This window comes from Crocodylus siamensis, chromosome 1 (assembly GCF_052110815.1).
Source record: "Crocodylus siamensis isolate JL-2025a chromosome 1, ASM5211081v1, whole genome shotgun sequence".
NCBI lineage: Eukaryota > Metazoa > Chordata > Crocodylia > Crocodylidae > Crocodylus > Crocodylus siamensis.
The window spans coordinates 298,945,673-298,952,614 of record NC_143395.1 but is presented as its reverse complement, the minus strand read 5'-3'; positions in this window follow the sequence as shown (position 1 = coordinate 298,952,614).

The window sequence follows — 6,942 nt, the reverse complement described above, 5'->3', positions numbered from 1 at the left end:
TGAGTATGAAGGATGTGGATGGAAAAGGTCTACGTAGTGTAGCTCTGGAGGAAATGAAAGATTGATGCTGAGTGTTTTTGACCATTGTGTGCTGAGAAGGCTATGTCATATTGTGAAAAGCTTTTCCTGCTAGCACCAGCTATAAACAGAAATTTATGCAATCCTGATTTGCATTCATAGACTCTTTTAGAGAAGCTGGTGTCATTGAGTAGTTTGGTTCTGTATTGCATTCATTTGATAGTGACCAAGGTGCTGGAGCACATCAGGGCAGTGCCTGATTCCCATGCCAGGATAAAGGCTTGTATACTCACAGTATGTTTTCCCCATGGATTTCTGGTCCTGTTCTGCTCAGCATGAAGTACAATGCCTCTCTCACAGTCACCCTGTTACAGGAAGATGGGCTTTTTCCTCACTAGAATATCACAGTTGAACAAGAAACACCACAAGGCTTCATAATTTCACAGTTGGTAGGGTCAGAAGGGCCTAAGCAGATCATCGAGTCCGACCCCCTGCCGTGGCAAGAAAGAGTACTGGGGTCAAACGACCCCAGCAAGGTGTACATCGAGCCTCCTCTTAAAGACCCCCAGGGTAGGAGCCAGCGCCACTTCTCTTGGAAGTTGGTTCCAGATCTTAGCCGCCCTGACTGTGAAGTAGCGCCTCCTGATATCTAACCTAAACCTACCCTCTGCCAGCTTGTGACCGTTATTCCTAGTCACTTCCGGTAGTGCTCAGGGGAACAGGGACTCCCCCAATGCCTGCTGGTCCCCTCTGACCAGTTTGTTACAGGCCACTAGATCCCCCTCAGCCTTTTCTTGTGGCTTGATTATTACTAGCAATCCTAGCCTCAATGCAGGGAATGTATCAGTAGGTAAAGTGTTCCTGTTTTACAGATAGGCAAATAGAAGCCCAGACACATGGGAAGACAAGTGCAGTTAGCAATGCAAATCAGTTCTTTGGCTTCCTGACCACAACTTTTTTATTGGAGCACATCATAGAGCAACTTTGATGCGATATAGTGGCAGCTTGTACTGAATGAATCATCAAGGAACTCCACTTAGATGTACATTTCTATTTATTATTTCATTCAAGAGACACATACAGTTAAGTTGACTAAGCCACTATCATATGACTAAGTATAGAAGAGATCTGGGTTGACTCATATGACAGACTAGGGCAGCCATTTTCAATTCCTGGAATTTGCAAAGTAAGCCCACACAAAATAAATCAACAATATTCCATCACAAAATGTTATATGCCAATTGATTTTTAGCAAGTCTAGTTTTAATTTATGACCCTGCATTAGTTCAGAACTGCCAAATGGCCCATTGGTAGCTGACAGAAAGCTGTAAAAGAAGAGGTGCCAGCTCTAAGAAAAATCAAACAGATGGGAGGGAAGAAATGAAATGAAGTATAAGAGCAGGCAGTCCGATTAGTCTTATTGCAGGCAAGACACCCAAAGTACATGAACACTTGACCCTCTGTTGCGATCCATGGCTCTGAGGATGCCGGGTGACTACGAATGGCAGCACAGTCATTCCATTTCATCCCAAGCAGAGGGGGATGGGGCATGCTCTGCTAATACATGTAGCATATTTTGCCAAAGTGTGGTGGGCTCACTATCGTCAGGCCTGACTTTATCATGGCTATGCACAGGATGAAGACTTCCCCTGAGCTTTTATAATGTCCTTTCACTTTCTCTGCCTCCTTTATTTTTAGAAGGAGAGTGACACTGTCCCATCTGTTAAATACTACTATGGATATCATTCTGAGTAACACTTGCCACCACAGTGCTTCAGAACAGGCACAGGCCAGATCAGTGGCTCTGCCTCGAGTCCATGTTCAAGGAACCTATCCTTATTTGTTCAGGTCCTGCAGGATGATTAAGTTGGAACCATCTTGAAGAAAGTGTATCCTAGTCCTAGGGAGGACCAGATGGAGTTGGGACAAGGTAAGAGCTTCAGAGCCTATTGCCTGCAGTTTTTAAAGCAGAAACAGTTGAAAATATGGTAAGAAAAGTATGTTTGTTCCGTAGTCATTTAACTTCCTGGGTGCTTGTGTTTCTATTTGTTCATCTGTAAATCAGAGATAATAAAGCATCACCTACTTTAAGGCCAGGCTTGCCAGTAATAAATACCCATGGGTTTTTTTTTGTTTAACTGTGATGGTCTATAGTGAAGAAAAAGCCCATCTTCCTGTAACAGGGTAACTGTGAGAGAGGCATTGTACTTCATGCTGATCAAAACAGGACCAGAAATCCATGGGGAGAAACACTGTGAGTTTCTTTGTCCTGGCATGGGAATCAGGCACTACCCTGATGTGCTCCAGCACCTTGATCACTATCAAATGAATGACACCAGCTTCCCTAAAAGAGTCTATGAATGCAAATCAGGATTGCATAAATTTCTGTTTATAGCTGGTGCTAGCAGGAAAAGCTTTTCACAATATGACATGGCCTTCTCAGCACACAATGGTCAAAAACACTCAGCATCAATCTTTCATTTCCTCCAGAGCTACACTACGTAGACCTGTTCCATCCACATCCTTCATACTCAAGCTTAGCATTTTAGGGTGAGTACGAGGGATTAGAGATTCATCCTCCACAGACCTGTCAGAAAAGCAGCTGGGCTGTGTTCAGAACAATTTGGAGTAGATCTGATCCAGGCTGATGAATGATGATGTAGTTCTGGGGGGCTCCTTTCCTTTCTCCCTTCCCATCCTCTGGTGGTGGCTGTTGGTAGATGGGATATTCACCAAAAGGAATGAACATGTCTGACCTGTTTGGCAAGCACATACTCTGATCGAGAGTTCAGCTGTCTTCTCCATCAGCTTTTTTCTTTCTCCACTTGATATGGTTTAATTGCTGTGTTTTCAACTGGATCCTCAAAATTGTTATGGGATCACAAGTGACTCTCTTCTCTGTTATATGAGAAGAAAGACCAGCAGGGTAGGGATGTGCCTGGGTCCAAGCAGAAGCGGACACTTCTGGTTGTTGTTGCAATCCCAAACATACATGTGCACCTTCCACACAAGCTGCCTTTTTTCATAACCCTACCACAAGTCAGAATCCAGTATGGTTGCACATATTGCCTGTACCCCATCCCTCCAGTTACTCCACTGGGGAAGATCATCATGTAGTATATGGCAAATTATTTAATTTAAAATTGTTGCATTATTTTACCTTTTAGCACCCAGACAGAAGTTTTATGTCCCATACTAGCAAGGTAAGGGACAATGATCTACCGCTCTTAGCTACTTTTCATAATTCATCTGCTGTCTCCACAGTTACAAAGTTAGATTTTCTTAGAATCATAAAAAATATAGGACTGAAAGATTTGTCCATACAAGTCTCTGCTCAAGGAAGAGGAGAAGGAGAAAGTAGAAGGATTATGGGTTAGGACACATGGAGGTCAAGGAGAAAGGGCTTTGGTGGTAGGGGTCTGCTACACCAAGGGGAAGAACTAGATTTGGAACTCCCGAGGCAGCTCTCGGAAACCACAAAGACTAGGGAGGCAGTAGTCATGGGGGACCTAAACTACCCTGACATCTGCTGGGAAACGCAGACAGCAAATTCGCACCATTCAAGCAGGTTCCTATCCCATGTATAGGACCTCCACCTGCTGCAGGACGTACATGGTCCCAATAGGGGGAATGCCTTACTGGACCTGGTATTGGCAACAAGGGATGACATGATAGGGGACCTACAGATTAGTGGTCACCTGGGGGACAGTGACCACCAAATAATAGAATTCATCACAAGGCATAGAGTGGGTAAGGTAACTAGAAGGGTGGAAGTGCTAGACTTCAGGAAGGCCAACTTCAGCAAACTCAGGCGTTTGGTCAATGATGCACTGCAGAGTAGAAGATTTGGCGAGATGTGAGCCCAGGAAGGATGGCTGTGCCTTAAGGAAACAATCCTTCAGGAGCCAGGAGCAGGGAGGAGAGGAGGGATCCAGGCACACGTGTGTCTCGCATGCACATGTGCCCCCTTACCTGACCCCAAGCGGAGGCAGACACAGCAGCAGCGGAGCCAGCAGCAGGGGCAGCAGCAGCTAATCTCCCTAAGGTAAGTGGGCAGAGGGACCGGACGCAGCTGAGCCGGATCCAGAGGGGAAGCCCCCCGGATCCCTTTTACCTGAGCCAGTAGGGCGTCGCATTCCCAAGCTGCGCCGTGTGAACAGAGTACACAAACAGGTGCGCTTTGTAAGAGCGCGCCAGCATTTGCGTTGGTGGGCAAGGAAGGACCAGGAGGGAGACTTCTGCTAGGGCAGGGCAAAGGCACCGCACTAAGCCATAAACAAGAAGCAACTCCTACGATGTTGTTGACACGGAGTGCTGCCAGGGCCCCTGCCCGGGGGGCACAGTCTACCCGGAGCTTGTCTGAGGCCTCCGCCCAGACAGAGTCCATGGACGGGCTGGTGTGCCCCCACCCCCTGGCCTGCGGGAGTTGCCCAGCAAGGCCCAGGGGGGCAGGGATTGGGGACCCCTACACTTGTCCTGCTGGCACCCACTTTAGGGCCCTGGAGGTGCAGGTGAGGGAGCTCCAGGAGGAGGTTAGCAGGCTGAGGGGAATCAGGGAGGTGGAGGAAGAATTGACGGCTATTTCCTTTCCCTGCAGGGCCACACACCCAAGAAAGAAGCACCTTGGGAAGTGCCCTCCACTGCAGAGTGACAGATGGTCACCTCCAGAACCAGGGCTGCGAGTAACACATCAGTACCAGTTCCTCCAGTCCAGCTGGAAAACAGGTACGAGGCCCTGGCAACTCTGGAGGAGAAGGAAGGAGAGGAGACAACCAGAGAGGAGGCAATTCCACGCTCTCCATGATCTGAGCAGGCCGAAGAAGCTAAACAGTCCCGGAGGAAACAGCATTGAGTCATCGTTATAGGCAACTCCATCCTGAGAGGTTCATAGGGCCCCATCTGTCTCCAGGACCCCTCAACACATGAGGTCTACTGCCTACCTGGAGCAAAGATTCAGGATGTGAAGGGGATGATCCAGGCCATCATCCAGCCCACTGATTACTACCCCGTGGTCCTAATCCATGTGGGTACTAATGATGCGGCCAGGAGAAGCCCTGATCACCTGATGGCGGACTACCATGCTCTGGGGGGCATGCTGAAGGAGATAGGTGCACAGGTGGTTTTCTCTTCTGTCTTACCAGTGAGCAGACGTGGAAGACGGCATGCAACGTGCATCACAGAGACCAACTGGCAGCTTTGGGAATGGTGTCTCAAGGCAGGCTTTGATTTCCTCAACAACGACCCGCACATCACTACAAGAGACATGCTCGGGTGGGATGGGCTCCACCTTTCCCCTAAAAGGTAAGCGTGTGTTTTCTTCTAGGTTGGCAAATCTCCTGCAGCGGGCTTTAAACTAGGCTCGTTGGGGAAAGGGGAAGATGAGGGCGGAAGAAGCCTTGGATTGCCAAACAAAGCAACACCTGCAAGTACACCCCAGCCTAGACCGACAAGTGGAACATATACACCAGAATGAAGGACCTCTATCTAACCCAGGAGGAGCACAGCCCCACCAGGGGAGATGTCTTGGTGGACTTGGTGCTGGCCACCGGTGACAACCTGTTGAGGGGGCTGCAGGTGCTCGACCACCTGGGTGACAGTGATCGTCCAGTGATTGTTGGGAGGTAATCCCAACACGGATCAAAGGGGGCAGGAGGCACAAAGGCCCCCATGGCTCACCAAAAGCATCTGGGAATGTCTCTTAGCTAAAAGGGAGGCGCACACCCAATCGATGGGAGGGGCCATCACCAGGGAGGATGATACTGTGGTTGCTCGGGGATGCAGGGGGGCAGTCAGGAAAGCCAAGGCAGAGATGGAACTGGGACTAGCTTCCCAGATCAAAGACAACAAGAAGTCCTTTTTTAAATACATAGGGGGCAAAAAGAAGGTACCCTGCAGGACACGCTAGGAAATTTGGTCGTCACACCAGATGACAAAGCTAACATGTTTAACGCTTTCTCTGCCTCCATTTTCCTGAGCAAGGACTGGAACAGTCACCCTGCTTCTGGGCCCCCCTCAGAACCCAGGGGAGGCACACATAGGCCAGGGGTTAGTGAGGAACTGGTTAGGGAACTTCTGGAGGGACTGGATGTATTCATATCAGCTTGTCCAGATGATCTCCACCCTAGAGTACTGAGGGAATTAGCAGAGGTCATTGCGGGACCCCTGGCACAGCTTTACGAGCACTCGTGGTGCTCTGGTGTGGTGCCAGAGGACTGGAAGAGGACCAATGTGGTTCCCATCTTCAAAAAAGGGAGGAAGGAAGACCCTGGAAACTATAGGCCGCTTAGTCTTACCTCAATCTTGGGCAAGCTTTTTGAGAGAATTACTCTGGCTCATGTCCACAAGGGGCCAGCAGGGGAGATTATGCTTAGGGGCAACCAACGCGGGTTCATTAGAGGCAGGTCCTGTCAGATCAACCTGGTGGCCTTCTACGACCAGGTCACCAAATCCTTAGATGCAGGGGTAGCAGTGGACATAGTCTTTCTGGACTTTCAGAAGGCCTTCAACATTGTCTCTCACCCCATTCTCGTTAAGAAACTGGGGGACTGTGGTGTCGACACCTACACAGTCAAATGGGTTGCCAACTGGCTGGAGGGCCACACCCAGAGTGGTGGTGGATGGGTCATTTTCAACCTGGAGGGATGTGGGCAGTGGGGTTCCGCAGGACTTGGTCCTCAGGCCCGCACTGTTCAATCGTCAGTGACTTGGACGAGGTGGTAAAAAGTACCCTGTTCAAATTTGCTGATGACACCAAGATGTGGGGGGATGAGGGTACGCTAGAATGGAGGAATAGGCTGCAATTGGACCTAGACATGTTACAGGGGTGGGCGGATGAGAATAGGATGGGATTCAACACCAACAAGTGCAAGGTGATGCACCTGGGGAGGAAGAACTAGCACCATACCTACAGGCTAGGGAACTCCT